This window comes from Herpailurus yagouaroundi, unplaced genomic scaffold (genome assembly GCF_014898765.1).
Source record: "Herpailurus yagouaroundi ecotype Mexico unplaced genomic scaffold, PumYag 253, whole genome shotgun sequence".
Lineage (NCBI taxonomy): Eukaryota > Metazoa > Chordata > Mammalia > Carnivora > Felidae > Herpailurus > Herpailurus yagouaroundi.
Genome location: NW_024412470.1, coordinates 10,027,395 through 10,043,082, shown reverse-complemented (window position 1 = coordinate 10,043,082; position 15,688 = coordinate 10,027,395). Strand labels below are relative to the sequence as shown.

General features: G+C 48.8%; 1 protein-coding gene across 2 annotated transcripts in view; it reads left to right on the top strand.

The window, feature by feature from the left end:
* Nucleotides 1-1,327: 1,327 nt before the first annotated feature.
* CUNH1orf226 (chromosome unknown C1orf226 homolog) overlaps nucleotides 1,328-15,688 on the top strand; it is a 252,274-nt gene continuing 237,913 nt past the window's right edge. For both annotated transcript variants that reach the window (XM_040461049.1, XM_040461048.1), the window contains exon 1: nucleotides 1,328-1,347. The gene's annotated coding sequence lies outside the window, so the exon portion shown is untranslated. The remainder of the gene's footprint in view (nucleotides 1,348-15,688) is intronic.

Genomic DNA, 15,688 nt, shown 5'->3' with positions numbered 1-15,688 from the left:
AGCATCCACTCTATGCTGAGTACTTTCCAGGCACTGGGGATGTAGTTGTGAACGAGACAGACTCGCTCTCCCATCTTTAAACCACTTACAACTTGTGGGGTGAGACAGAGTAAACCAGTTATTTTTAGGCGATGATGAGTGGTTTGAAGGAAGTGAAACTGGGTAACGTGACACAGAATGTCTTGAGCATATGACTGGGTTGCTGCTGTAGCCTGGTCAGGGGGCTTCTCTGAGGTTAGCCAGGACTCGAGCGTTTTAGTCAAAAGGCGCGAGTGACCACTAAAGGTCGTGGAGTGGGAACTTGCCTGGTGGGTCTGCAGGAGAGAACAGAGAGTGTGCGGGAGAGAACGTGGGAGCCACTGGAGAAGAGGGGTTGCTCAGAGTAGCGGGTCTAGATTGGCAGTGAACTTGCCACGTTCCCTGTCCTTGGTCTCTGGTGACCCAGGCGTGACTGGGGCCGCGTCTGCTGACTGCCTCTGACCGTGGCGCTCGCTGACCTGCAACAGGTCTCATTTTTTGGGAGAAACAAGATCCCTCCCGGAGAACTGGTCTGTCTTTTCAAGAGTCCTGGCGCTCTCGTCTCAAAACCCGTAGGACAGGTCTAAGATGCAGAGACCCAAAATGTGTGAAAACGATCCCAGGGTCTTAAATGGCATCGGGAGGAAGTAACGTCAACAGCATGACTTGGTTGCCGGAAAAGTTGCTGCGGTCGGAGGCTTTCCCGACGGATGATGTCAGCAGGGGTAGATGTCTGCCAAACGTAAGGAGCGCGGTCCCGGCCAAAAATGGAAGAGGCTTCTTCGGAAGCTGCTGCATTCCCTCGGTTGATGCGGAGCTCCGAGACGGCCCCTCGTGCAGAGTGTTTCGAGATGACTCAGGCGTGGCTGGGGGCAGGGGAGGAGGTGGCCTGGGGGGATCGCTGTGGGCCTTCCACGCCGTAGTCCCCGCAGCCTCGTTACCGGGGTGGAGGTCAATGGCAATGAGAGTTAGTAGCAATTTACGGGAGACGCGTTTTGTTGCCGGCTGCCTCGCGCTGGAGGCCGGGGCTCCCTCCCCTTGCACGACTACACCGAGCCCCTGGTTTCCTCTGGGATCCCTATTATTTTTAGTGGTGTTTGGTGCAGTTCTAGATTTTCCAGCTCACCGCCACCATCTGTCTGTAGTCACACTTCTCGGAGCTGCCTCCTTGTCACCAGCCTGCCTGCCTTTCTGACGGGCTAGGAACCGGTTGCATCTCTGTACTTGCTGTGCTTTAAAGTTTGCACTTGGCACGGTCCACCGAGGGACCACGGCATCTGCAGAAGCTGGCGAAAGCCTTGGAGCAAGGGCTTGCGTTGTCCTCTCGGGGTAAGAGCATCCCGGTTCCTAGTATACTGAGCTTGCAAGGCGGCTCTGGGTTCCAGTTCCTTTGTCACTGGGTTTTGTCGTTTCTTTTTTTTATTGTTTATTAATAAAAAAATTAACGTTTGTTTTTGAGAGAGCATGAGCAGGGGAGGGGCAGAGAGAGGGAGACAGAATTCAAAGCAGGCTCCGGGCTGTCAGCACAGAGCCCGATGTGGGGCTCGAACCGCGAGATCATGACCTGAGCCTGGGTTGGACGCTTAACCGACTGAGCCAGCCAGGTGTCCCTTTAATATTTATTTTTGAGAGGGAAAGAGGCGGGGGCCGGAGGGGAGAAGGAGGGTGGGGGGAGAGATTGGGGCAGAGGGTCCTAAGTGGGCTTTGCACTGTCAGCACAGAGTCTGATGTGGGGTTCGACCTCATGGGTTGTGAGATCATGGTCTGAGCTGAAGTTGGATGCTCAACTGTTGGATCAATTCCGGGTGCCCCAATGGTCACTTCTTTCTTTTTTTTAATGTTTTTTTTTTAATTAATTTTGAGAGAGAGAGCGAGCAGGAGTGTGGGAGGGGCAGAGAGAGAGATGGAGACACAGAATCTGAAGCAGGCTTCAGGCTCCGAGCTGTCAGCACAGAGCCTGATGTGGGGCTCGAACTCACGGACCGTGAGATCATGACCTGAGCCGAAGTCGGCTGCTTAATCGACCGAGCCACCCAGGCACCCCAATGGCCACTTCTTTCAACGCCTTCGGGCTAATTCTTTTATCTCTGAACAAGTTGACGAGATCAGACCTGTGGCTCTCGGAAGGGCCCGTCCAGCTCTTGGGTCAGTCAGGAACTTTCTGGGCCCGTGCTCTGCACATCGGGAACATAATTGGACTCTCGGGTCCTGACTTGTCAGAGCTCGCCACCCTGGATGGTCTGACACGTGCTCACCTTTTAAAGACAGACGCCCGACAGGTGACCGGACGGTTTTGTCCATGGCATGATGAAGCTGTCACTTCTCAGAAAAGGATGTGTGTGTCTGCTTGGGTTTTCACTACTTCGGTTACGTTGTTTCCCCTAAGAACTCCTTCAAATACAGGCGTGCGTGTATCGTGTGCTGCGTATGTGAGCTCCGTGAGCACGTCCAGGACAAAACAGCCGCTTTTTACATAGAGTATTTATGTTCTTCTTAACAACTCTGCAGGGCGAGCTGCTCTGATCTCCAGCGAAGAGATGCTCGAGTTCAGAGAGAGGAAGTAGCCTTCCGAAGGTGACGTGGCCCCTCCCTTGTGTCTCACTTGAGTGCTGGTGGCTTTTTCCGCTGTCTGGACAGCGTGTCCTGCTGGGGGTGCCCAGTTGGGAGGTGGGGGGCATGGGGGTCCCTGAAGAAGGCAGGGTGCGACAGGATCACAAGTATGCGTTCTGGGTGCCCGGAAATGGGGGCGAGAGGGAGTTGTTGCCTCTCCTGTCCATGTCCTTGGGGGTGGGGGTGGGATGGAGCTGGAGGCTGGCAGCAGGTAGGGTGTGGGTAGTCTTGGTTCCTGTTGGAACCAAGGGTTGTCGAAGCAGGACGGAGGCAGTCTGCGGCTTAGCTCGCAGGACGTCTATGACTCAACGTCCGAAGGCGCGTCGGGTGGCCCCGTGGAGTCCTGTCGTCCCCATGGTGGAACGTGCTTGGGGCTGAGGCTGCCAAGGCGTCTCCTCCCTCCTGCCCATCCTCCCCCCCCCCCCCCCCGTGGAGAGGCAGCCACAGTAGAGCTCCTGCCTCTGGTTGCTCTCGCGTGCCCTTCCAAGGCGGGAGAGTTACAAATCTGTTTTATTTTCTTACTTTTATTCTTTGACTTATTTTGATTTATTCTGAAGGCAATGCTGTCACAGGCAGCTTGAAAACCTAGAGCTTATGCAGAAAAACATAAGTCAGTGGGAGAATGTTTCAAGTGGTGGGGTGGCAAATGGGGTTTCCTCGACCCTCTGTAATCTCAGTTTATGTGCCAGATGTTGAGACACTTCAGGCAGTACTTAGTATGAATGGAAAGAACTTCCATCATGAGCCCCCCCCCAGGGCTGGAAGAGGCCACGTTTGCTCTCCTGCGGGGCAAGATCACCCCGCTTTGCAGGAGTATCAGCCAGGGTTCAACCCGAGAAATGGGCCGGTTGGAAAGGCGTGTGAAAAGCTTTGCTGTAAAGGGCAGGTGGGCACGTCCCACATGCACAGGGTCGGCTCCGAGGCTGGAGCTCTTGGGCACGGGCGGCAGCTGTCCTCCTAAGGCCTTTCAACTGCTTGCATCAGGCTCATCCGGATGATCTAGAGTAACCTCCTTAAGGAGGATTGCAGACCTTAATCACATCTCCAGGACACTTTCACAGCAATGCCTAGATGAGTGTTGGGTAGAATGACTGGGGACTGTATCTTAGCCAAGAAGCTGTGAAAAAAGAAACAACAAAAAACAATCATTTGGTCAAGTATCCTGTTTGAAAATTAATTTGGAAAATTGGGTGCATCATCTGCCTTGCTAGCCCAACCCCTCCTCCTGCAGCCCTCCCTGATTTACCAGCTCTAATGTGAATCCTACTGGTCTCACCTGGACCTGTGCGCTCAGAATGTTGTGTCCTATTTGGACTTGGTTATATTTATACTTTTCCCTTCCCTTCCCTCCCCTCCCCCCCCCCCCCCACCCCTCCCCTTCCCTTCCCTTCCCGTTTGTTTATTTTGAGAGAGAGAGAGCGCAGGGAGGGACAGAGAGAGAATCCCAAGCAGGCTCCACACTGTCAGTGAAGAGCCGGATGTGGGGCTCGAAGTCATGAACCGTGAGATCATGACCTGAGTCAGACGCTCAACTGACTGAGCCACCCAGGCGCCCATCATACTTTTTCCGAAGTATGCTTAAGTCTTGTGTGTCTGTGGCATTTCCCCGTGACTAAGTTGGGAGCTCTTGCCAGGGTGGGTGGAGGCTTCTGTCGTGTTCGTCTGTATCTGGTCTGAACCCATGCCACAGTGCCCTGAGAGGCTTCTCCGTGACTGAAACTGAGGACCCTTCTGCAGGTCCCAGAACGGCCGAGGTTCTTGCTCTGTCTCCTTTTGGAAGAAAAAGCAATTTGTTTTGTTTGCTTTTGTTCACGCGACAGATATTTTCAAGTGTCCCCTATGAGCTGGGGATTTTTCTATGTACTGGAGATCTAGCGACGAACAAGACAAACATGATCGTTGCTCCTTTGGAGCTTTACAAACTGGCCTGGGTGTTGGGGACGTGGGAAGAGGGAGAATAACAAACAACCATACAAACGAAACACAGGCTGATATCAGATGGTGCTGAGTGAGTGCGTTGAGGACGTACATACAGCAGGTTGCTGGGACTAAACCTGGTCCCTTTCTGAGTTCAAATAATGACTTTCTAGTTGTGTGATGTGGGGCAGATTCCTTTATCTCTGTGAGCCTCCGTTCTGTCTACGATAAGAATCTCAGGTGTTGGGAGTCTGGGCCACCTGGGGAGGGGAGGTGACTGTTGTAGGTTTTGGAGAAGAGGCCTAAGGAAGATGAATTATCTAGGAGTTGTTTGGGATGGTAGGAGCTTTGCTTCTCAGGGTGTGGTTTGCAGAGCTGGCCTCTACGTCCCTGGAGATCTTGTTAGAAACACAGACTCTCAGGTCCTGTCCGGGACCCACGGAGTCAAGTCCGCATTTTATCAAGATCCCCAGGTGACTTGTGCACAGACTCCAGTTTGAGACCCACGGAGCGGAGAGGCTGAGGGTGCTTCAGAGGCTGATAGAGCAACTCGTAGAGATCCTTGGATTCGGGAGGGAAACGGGGAGGAAAGAAAGCACGCAGAGGGTCCGTTTTCCCACTTGTGTCCTGAGTGAGGTCCGTCCATGAAGAATGGACTGGTAGGAAACTGCCTTATTCCCGGGATTGCCAGTTGGTTACATCATCACAGGAGGCAAATAGTGGGCATTTGCTCTGGTTGCCGGGCGTCGGATACGCAAAGTGGGCGGCTGTGCAGAGAGGATCCAGAAGCTGGAAGTGGCTTTTATCCAAAGGCTGTTCAGGCCGCCGTGGCTGGGTGTACCCTGTTCCTCGGCTTCAGGGGTGCTTCCCTTTGAGATCTTGCAGCCTTCCGCAAGCAGCCCCAGCTTCCAGCGTGCGGCCTGCTGATATAGCCACCGTCCCCTTCTCCGGAGGCTGGGTGAGGGCTCACCTCCGTGTGCGGGCTCCCGTGTCACTATCTCCCATTGTAGTTGTGACTCTCGGACTGTAGTGTGCTGATCCCCTTGGAGGTTGACCGCGTTTTGATGCCTTGTGGGAGCTGACTGCATCATCTGTCCGAGTTTCCGGAATAGGCTGCGGCCCAGTGAATTTGCGTCAACAGCTAACCCTGACCCATGGGATGTCTGTTCTCGTGTGCCGTGTCCCCGAGAGGGCAAACCTTTCTCCCTTGGGCATTGTTGAGGCCTGTATTTCTGCCAGCTACAGCTTAGAAAGTTCTTGGGTGAGCTGGTAGCTTAATAAGATCAATCAATTCATAGTATTTTCACCTTGAAATCCATTCTAGTTAGTGGCGACTAGAAGCTGTAGGGGTTTCTTTAAACAATATTTGTGTCTTAGGGCACCTCACTGGCTCAGTCGGTTGAGTGTCCGACTTCGGCTCAGGTCACGGTCTCACGGTTTGTGGGTTCGAGCCCCGTGTGGGGCTCTGTGCTGACAGCTCAGAGCCTGGAGCCTGCTTCGGATTCTCTCTCTCTCTCTCTCTCTCTCTCTCTCTCTCTCTCTCTCTCTCTGACCCTCCTCTGCTTGTGCTCTGTTTCTCTCTCTGTCTCTCTTCAAAAATAAATAAAAGCATTAAAAAAAAAGAATTTGTGTCCCAGAGGTGACAGGTGGGAAAAAGTCAACCAGGCAGGCAGAGGGCAGGCATAGTTTGTGATTTGACCACGTTAGCATTCTGATTTGTTGACTTGGTGGCTGATCCGGGACAGGTGGGTGTCTCAGAAGTTGCCATGTGTGATGTGAAGACCCCTTCACCCCCTTGCCACCCTTCTCGCTGCACCCCCCCCCCCCCCCCCCCCCGCCAGCATCTTCTTTAACAACTAAGAGCTTCATCAGAGGGCTGTCTTGATGTTCCCACATAGACCCGTAGTTTCTTTGCGGGTTAAGCGTGTATTTCATCAGCTTTGGAAACGAGGGGCAGCCTTCGTTCCAGTGCCTGCATCACAGTGAAACCCATTTCACTTTTAAGTTTCTCGAGCCCTCCTGCGGCTTCTTGCCGATCTATAGACCACAGCGCCAGGGAGGAGGACAGGCGTTGAAAGTGCCCGTGTGGACAGCATTAATCCATTTTGGGGGCATTATCTAATCAGAAAATGCTGGCTTCGGTTTCCCGGGGATAGGAGCTCATTTTGTGCATTTTGCTCTGTTTGCACCGGCTGTCTCTCCGGATACTGCCCTTCTCCACACGTGGCTCCCGTCTTTATCAGATCGGTCTCGGCCAGTAGCGACGAGATGCGTGTGTGCATTTACTTGCTTCTGTTTAAATGGATCGCAGCCCGTGTCTGATGCTTCAGTGCCAACTTCTTGGTAGCTATTTTTTTTTTTTTTTTTTTAAACTGATGAATTCTTGCCAGGTAATTCATCATGAGATTTCTCCCTCTCTAGACACGGGGGTATGAACTTGTGCAACCTAGTGCTCTCATCTTTCTTGTTTGAGGGGAAGGGTAGGGAACGTGGGAAAGCCCACGGACACATCGTGGGCCCTGGCAGCTCAGGACCCCGAGCCCCACGGAGCCCCAGTCGCCCTCCAGGTCAGGACTGCTGGCCTCCTCCCTCCTGGCCTTTCAGATAGGTCGTCAAACCCATCGGTGAACAAATGTGCCCTTGTGCTCCTGGAATAAAAAGAGGGGCTGGTGTCCTGAATGCACCTTGTCGGGCCGCTCCGGGGAGACCCCTGTAGGCTCCCCCAGGACAGCTGCTGGGGCTGCACCCTTCCCGCCCTCTGGGAAGGTGCTGTGCAGATAAAGCTGCCTGGCCTGGCACGTATGTGCATACACATGTATGTGCGCTTGTACATGTGAACACAGGAGGCATTTTCACAGCCTCCTGGGAGCCCGAGACCCATCTGAGCGGGGACAAGTCCACATACTCCACACTGGTTTCCACTTTCTTGCCAGACATGAGTCCGTGAACATTGTTCTGCCTTCCAGGCCCTGGCACATCCTAGGGTCCCTCTTCCCAGTGGTGTTAGGAGAAGATAGAGATCAAAAGAATGAGCTATTTCATCAATGACAGTTGCTTAGTGGGCACTGTGCCTGGCTGATACTCCATCAACTCTTCATTTAAAAAAAAAAAAACCCCAAAACCCAAACCATCCTTGGCCTCCAGTGTTTCCTGCGTGATTGATCAGTATTTGTAGAGCCCTTCTGTGTAACCACTGGTTTCTGAGGAGTCACTTGATATTTTTGGATTTGCTCCCTACGTCCTGAACACGCGCTGCGTATCCAGGGCTGTGCGAGAGGCGGGGGCGAGTGTGGGTTCGCTGGGGATGAGTCAGAACTCCACACCCGGCGGACGCTTGGTTCCTTTGAGTCACGGACCCCGTGGAAATCTAATGAGCTCTTTGGTCTCTCTCTTCCGAAAACTGCTCGTGAACTGAACCTAGCATCTCATTTCAGGGGGTCCATGGAGCCTGTGAGAAAGTTCACGGGGATTCCTCGGACCCCAACATAGGAGCCCCTTGTCTTGATGATGTGACCGACCAGTCTCTTAAAAGCTGCCTGGTTGGGGCGCCTGGGTGGCTCAGTCGGTTGAGCGTCCAACTTCAACTCAGGTCATGATCTCGCAGTCCGTGAGTTCGAGCCCCGCATCGGGCTCTGTGCTGACCGCTCAGAGCCTGGAGCCTGTTTCTGATTCTGTGTCTCCCTCTCTCTCTGCCCTTCCCCTGTTCAAGCTCTGTCTCTCTCTCTGTCTCAAAAACAAATAAAACATTAAAAAAAAAAAAAAAAAGCTGCCTGGTAATATGTTGTCATGGGTATTTTGGGAGGTAGGGATAGTAACTTCTGGACCCTCACATCATATTCTCCTTTTAAAGAAAAATCTAGAAACTGGATAATTTCACTGTCCTAACCAGAAGAGGGTCTGTTTGGAGTCCATGAAGGGGTGGGGTGGGGAAACTATTTCACTAGCCCCTGAGGGAAGGCAGGGAGAGGTATTAGGAGGTCCGGACATTCCAGAGAGGTTTTCACCTTCCTCCAGTTTGGAAACGGGGTCTGGGCTCAGTGCCCGACACAGGCGATGTGCTGTCTGAGTAATAGGGAGGGATTTGCTCCACAGACAGCGCGCCTGGGTGCCCGCACGTCCCCGAGGACCGTATGGGGATGTCCCTGCGTTTCAGCTTCTGTTTACATAGAGCTGACGTCGCTGGGTTTACTCCACATTCTCAGAAAAGCCAAAAACCAAAACAAAACACCAAATGGCAAAAAATAAACAAAGAACTTATACTGCTGCTGTTCATTTTTTATTTAAAAATTGGCAACGTGAAGAGGGTTCGGTCAGCCTTAGCAGGAACTACTTGTGTGACTTTTTAAATTAAAAAGCACAGGAAATAGGGGGGTGGCAGCATGGACTAAATGGGCGATGGGCCTTAAGGAGGGCACTTGTTGGGATGAGCACTGGGTGTCCTATGTAACACCGGTTCCACTCCTGAAGCCCAGGCTGTGCTGTATGTTAAGTAACTTGAGAATAATAATAATAATTAAAAAAATGAAATAAGTGATGGGGATTAAGAGGACACATACGATGATCACTGAGTAATGTATAGAAGTGTTACGTCCCTGCGTGATACACCTGAAACTAACATAACACGGTGTGGGAACTATCCTGGAATTCAAATAAAAAAATGTAGTAAAATTATACACGCACAAAAAGTACGTGAGTCCCCCTACTCTGTTCTGCAGCTGTAGGTTTCCCTTGGATTCCGGGGAACAGGAATCCAGGAATCCAGGAAACAGCCAGGGCTAAGGAATCTCTGTCTTGTCTTTGTGGGTATGGGAGGGTAGGGAAGGGTGTTCTCGTTGGTGAGGGGATTTGCGGAGCCATTTGGAACTTGCCTAGAGTGGCCCTCTGAACCCTCGGAGAGGGAAATACGCTGGGGGTCCTGGGCTTGTTGGATGGGAGACGGAGGGCATCGCGGAGGCAGTGGGCATGCTGATAAGCCGGTGTACGGGCCGAGGTGACAAATGTGATCCTAGTCCACGAACAATAGAAGTTCTCCCCTGCTGCCGGTAGGAGCATCAGTTGGTACAACCTTGAGAAAGCAGCTTGATTAGGGACGCCTGGGTGGCTCAGTCGGGTAAGCGTCCGACTTCCGCTCAGGTCATGATCTCGCGGTTCCTGAGCTTGAGTCCCACATCGGGCTCTGTGCTGACAGCTTGGAGCCTGCTTCGGATTCTGTGTCTCCCTCTCTCGCTGACCCTCCCTTGCTCACACTCTGTCTCTCAAAAAAGAAAAAGGAAAAAAAAAACCACGGCTTGATTATATACATGTGTGTATGTGCACCTGTATGTCGATATTTCAACATTTTCCTACCCTTTTGCCAAATAACTCCTGCTTCTAGGGATCTGTCCTAAAGAAACAGAAGTGATTTTGCGCATGTTCAGCCCAGTGAAAAAGTGAAAGGCAGCTTTAAGGGAGTACAAACTGAGGAATTGTTATGCAAGTTGGCAGTTCCTTCAAAGCGGGGAGGGGGGGGGGGGCCGACACATTTGTGCAGTTGTGATGCTCGTTAGGAGGGGGGAAACAAGAGAAAGATTGGGGATCTGGTGCAGGAGAGGAGGGGAGAATCCTTTCAGGTCCTCCCGCCCCGCCTCGTACTTTTTAACACGTGCTTCTGCACGTTCTCCATGGAGACCCCCCCCCTTGGCCCCCCTCCCCCCAGTTCCTTTATCTGCCCACCACACTCCTCCGCAGTCTGTCTGTCTCCTCCCGGGTGTGTCTGTCTCCTCCCGGCTCTTGGAGAAGTGTTGATGCTTCTGTTCTCTAATCCCCGAGTTCCTCTCTCGGGTACACGTTCTCACAAGGCTCCCTGCTCTGTAATTGTCTATTTACCCGCATCTCCAGGGCAGAAGTCCTCCTGCGGGGTTAAGACCAAGGATCCCTGTGGAGCCGAGTTGGGGTATAGTGAGAGGCCTTTCTGCCAAGGGACTTGGAACTTGAGGATTTTGTCCATTTACGGAACCGTGTTTGAAAAGGGGTAGACTAGGGGCGCCTGGGTGGCGCAGTCGGTTAAACGTCCGACTTCCGCCAGGTCACGATCTCGCGGTCCGGGAGTTCGAGCCCCGCGTCGGGCTCTGGGCTGATGGCTCGGAGCCTGGAGCCTGTTTCCGATTCTGTGTCTCCCTCTCTCTCTCTGCCCCTCGCCCGTTCATGCTCTGTCTCTCTCTGTCCCAAACATAAATAAACGTTGAAAAGCAGTAGACTAATCAGAGTTTGAGGGCGTCTGTAGTCCAGCTTCCTCATATTGCCGGTGAGGAAACTGAGGCCTGGTGATGTGCTCGGAATGGCGCAGCGGGTGGTGACAGGTGCGCCTCCTCCCTTTTACAGAGGAGGACGCCGACTTATTAGCTGTGTCACTTTGGGCGAAAAATCTGAGCGTCTCGGTGGTTGCGTTTTTTTTTATTAAAAAAAATTTTTTTTTAAATTTTAGAGAGAGCATAAAGAGGGGAGACGCGTAGAGAGAAAGAGAATCCCAAGCAGGCTCTATGCTCAGCACGGAACCCGATGCGGGGCTCGAGTCCCTGACCTGGGATTGTGACCTGAGCTGAAATCGAGAGTCAGACCCCCACCCAGCTGAGCCACCCAGGCTCCCCAGTGGGTGCATTTGTAAACTGGAGGTTATGAGGTGCCTGCCATGTATGACGTGGATCTACTATAAAAAATGAAAATAAAAATAACAGCGAAAGTTAGTAATTTTTATTGTTATTACTAAAGAGGAAGGAGTTTTCTGTTATTGTGTGTACCTTCTCAGAAAGTGGAACCCTTTCCTGTTAAGGGATGTGGGATCATTGTTCAGATAATGTCCCCACGTGGGAGACATAAAGCAACAATTCAGTGTTTACAGTCAGGGTGGAGTAACCCCTTCCTGAACAGTTAAGGTCATTATGTTGAAGTAGAGAACCTCCTGTTGAGTATGACAAGATTATTCATGGACGGTTTTCTCGTGTGCAGTAATTAGCAGAATGAAAATGATGTAAAGCAAGACATGTAATCCGTTAAAATTGTCTTTTTTTTTTAAGTTTAGTTTTGAGAGTGAGGGCACGAGTGGGGGAAGAGCAGAGAGAGAGGGGGAGAGAATCCCAAGCAGGCTCTACCCTCTCAGTGCAGAACCTGCCGCGGGGCTTGAACTGACAAACCCTGAGATCATGACCTGAGCCGAAATCCAGAGTCAGCTACTTAACTGACTGAGCCACCCAGGCGCCCCTAAAATTGCCTTCTGAAGATGGAATAAATGTCCAGAAACTGTGCTCTGAACTTTCAATGGTGCTTAGAAATCCTGATGCTAGAAAGTGTAATGAACTATCTGGTGGGCATGTAAGAAAATGAGAATTACTGTTTTAATTTTTATTCCATACACGTTGTCCATAAATCTTAAATTGAATTTTTGGGAAGACTAGCAAACCCTCCGGAATCCAAGGTCACATTGTGCTATGTATGTAGTAGGTCTTTGGGAAGTCAGTTTTAAGACATTTTATTTTGAAAAAATTATAAGATACACAAAAGTAGAGAGGGTAATATAATGAGCCTCTGAATACTCATTACCTTGATTTAATTGCTTTTAAGATTTTGCCACATCTGCTTTATCTACAACCTTCTTCCATTATTTATTATTATTTTTTTAAAATTGTTTTTTCAACGTTTTTATTTTATTTTTGGGACAGAGAGAGACAGAGCATGAACGGGGGAGGGGCAGAGAGAGAGGGAGACACAGAATCGGAAACAGGCTCCAGGCTCCGAGCCATCAGCCCAGAGCCTGACGCGGGGCTCGAACTCACGGACCGTGAGATGGTGACCTGGCTGAAGTCGGACGCTTAACCGACTGCGCCACCCAGGCGCCCCGTTCTTCCATTATTTTGTTGAAATATTTTAATGTAAAGTCATGAGATCACGTTTCACCACTCTATCCTTGAATATGAATTTGCATAAAAATGGGGACTTCTCTTACACACCTACAAAAGTTAGCAACAAAATCCCTGTACTGGTCCTTTAAATTTCCTCCAATTGTCTTCAAATTATACTTGGTTTGTTGGAGCGAGGATCCGAATGCAGGTATATGCATTGCACTGGGTGGTTAGGACTCTGGACTATTGGCAAAAGTAGACCCCCTGCCTCCTTTATTTTACCCCTGTGATGCGACTTTGAAGAAACTGGTTCAGTTGTCTGGGGGAATGTCCTTCCACTCTGGAATTTTGGGGGACTCCTGAACACCTATATATGATCTATTCAGTGTGTTTCACAACTTTTATAGCCATTACTCATTTTGATGCTCCTGCTGTGTCCTGTTTTGATAGGGATGATTCTTCCACTCTAGTGTCCTTTTGACATGACCCCATTCATTACAAAAAAACAATTTTCCCATTAGTTTTTATGGCCTCCCTGCTTTGTGGCTCATGGAGATATCCTAGGCTGATCTATTTCCTGGCTGGGTCTGTACATTTCCCAACCCAGACCTGGAGGCAGCCTCATCTTCAAGGAGACCTGTTTTCATAGAAAAGGATTTTAGAGACCATAGTTCGGGTGTTGGGGGTGCTCATTGCTTGCTTCTAGGCCTTTTCATCGTTAAAATGAGGAAACCTATAGTTTTGAAAAATTTATACTGCCATTTCCTATTTTAATGAATGTTACACATTTTTTAATTTCTTTAATTTTATACTTGTGTATTTTATTTTTATTTTTATTTAAAAAAATTTTTTTTTCAACGTTTATTTTTATTTTTGGGACAGAGAGAGACAGAGCATGAACGGGGGAGGAGCAGAGAGAGAGGGAGACACAGAATCGGAAACAGTCTCCAGGCTCTGAGCCATCAGCCCAGAGCCTGACGCGGGGCTCGAACTCACGGACCGTGAGATCGTGACCTGGCTGAAGTCGGACGCTTAACCGACTGCGCCACCCAGGCGCCCCTATACTTGTGTATTTTTTTTTTATTGAAAAATCTTGGTTCCTCACAATGTTGTCTTATACAGAATACTTTCTCCCCCCAAATACCAATATTGCTACTACTAATACCGAATAAAGTTGAAGATTTCATTGCAGTTCTTTGTCCTTAGAATCTGTTCTATCAAGTATTTATTGTCATCAAGTATTGTCCAAATACTGTGTTCTGAAGGCCTGTGAAATACTGATTTTCCTTACAGATTGTATCTCCAACTTGTTTCAAATTTTTACGTTAAATTTTTGAATAACCTAGGACTACAGATTCACAGCTGTTCACATGGTATATTCTGAGATGTTCACCATCTGCCCTGGGTCTCTTCTCATCCTGTATGTAAACAACATTATTAGTTTTTGGATAACACACTTTTTGGTGTTTCTCTTTTGCAGATGTAAATGTATGTAATATAAAGCTGACCCTTGAACAACACGGATTTGAACCGTGGGTCCAATTAGATGACGTGGGTGTTGGTAAATAGAATTCATTACTGTAAATGTATTTTATCCTAAGATTTTCTTTAGCTCACCATTGCACATAGTGTAAGAATATACTATGTAAAACCAAACATACAAAACATATGTTAATTGACTGTTACTGGTAAGGCTTTGGTCAGTAGTAGGCTATTAGTAGGTAAGTTTTGGGGGAGTCAAAAGTTATACGCACTTTGTTGATCGGGGAGGTGGTGTCCCAGCCCCTGCGTTGTTCATCTGTGTGTATGTGTCCATCTCTTCCCTAAATCCCAACAGAAAAGGGAACATACTCTATTTACCATTTGCCACGTTGGTTTTTTTTCTTTGAATTTCAAACAGAAGAGTTGCAAATACAGAAGGAAGAATTGCAATTTATTCTTCACCTTGCTTCTCCTTCCTTCCCTCCCACCCACGCACCCATCCATCCACACACACATTATCTACAGATTTTACCATTAATTGCCACTAAAATATTTTTTTTTTACGGTCAGGATCTAGTCCTGGATGGTATGGTATGTTCTGTCTCTCTAGTCTTCTTTAATCTGGAATAAAGTTCTTCAGTTGTTCTTTTATGACCTTGACATTTTTGAAGACTACAGCTCAACGTGCAGGTGTCCCTTATTTGGGATTTGACTCATGTTTCCTGATGATTAGATTTAGGGTTACCATTTGGGACAGGAATGCTGCAGAAGTGATGTTCTGTCGTTCATGGTGCGTCCTCTTGGGAGGTACACGATGTTGGTTTGTTCCATTACGGGTGATGTTAACCTTGTTTTCTCCATATTGTTTTTGTTCACTTAACAATATATCCTGGAAACCACGTAAGCGTATGGAGCTCTTCTTCATTTTCTTTTCTTTCCTCCTCTTCGTTTTCCTTTTTTTCTTCCTTCCATACAACTGTATGGCATCGTATCCTGATGAACATGATTTGTCAATTCCTTCCGTATTGACTGTTAGATCATTTTTAGTCTTTTGCTGTTAAAAATTGTGGCACAATGTATTACCTTAGGCAAAAATCTTTTAACAGTTTTGCTATTTTTTTGCTTTGGGGATAGATTCCTAGAAGAGGGAGTTCCTGGGCCAAAGGGGAAATGCATATGCATTTTTGATAGGTTTTGCCAGGCTTCTCTCCATAGAGATGATACCATTTAACATTCCATACCCCGGCCAACAGTGTCATGAAGCATGGAGTTGAGTTCATCTCATATGTGAGAAATCGTATCCCTGTATAGTTTTACTTGCATCTATTTTGAGTGGGATTGAGCACCCTTTACTTTGTAGAAGGGCCACCAGCATTTATTTTCAGTAAAGTGTTAAGATCTTCTGCCATTTTTCTATCAGAGTTTTGGTCTTCTTCTTAAAATTTGGAAGCTCACTGCCTATTAGGGACACTAGTCCTTTGAGATCAGTTGCAAATATCTCTTCTACTTTGTCATTTGTTTTTTGACTCTTTATGGTGTTCTGTGCCTCCCACCTCCACCCAACTGCATACAACTTTTTGTGTTTGAAAAATTAAAAACTTGAAAGGCCAGTACAGTGAACCTCTAAACTCTATCTAGGCTCCCCAGTTTTTAATAATTTTGCTGTATTTGTTACATCTTCTTTTTTACACACTACTGCTGTTCCACTTAAAAGTCTGTTGTAGAAATTATGACTCTTTCTCACTAAATACTAAAGATCCCTGTCCTAAGAATAAGGACACACCTCT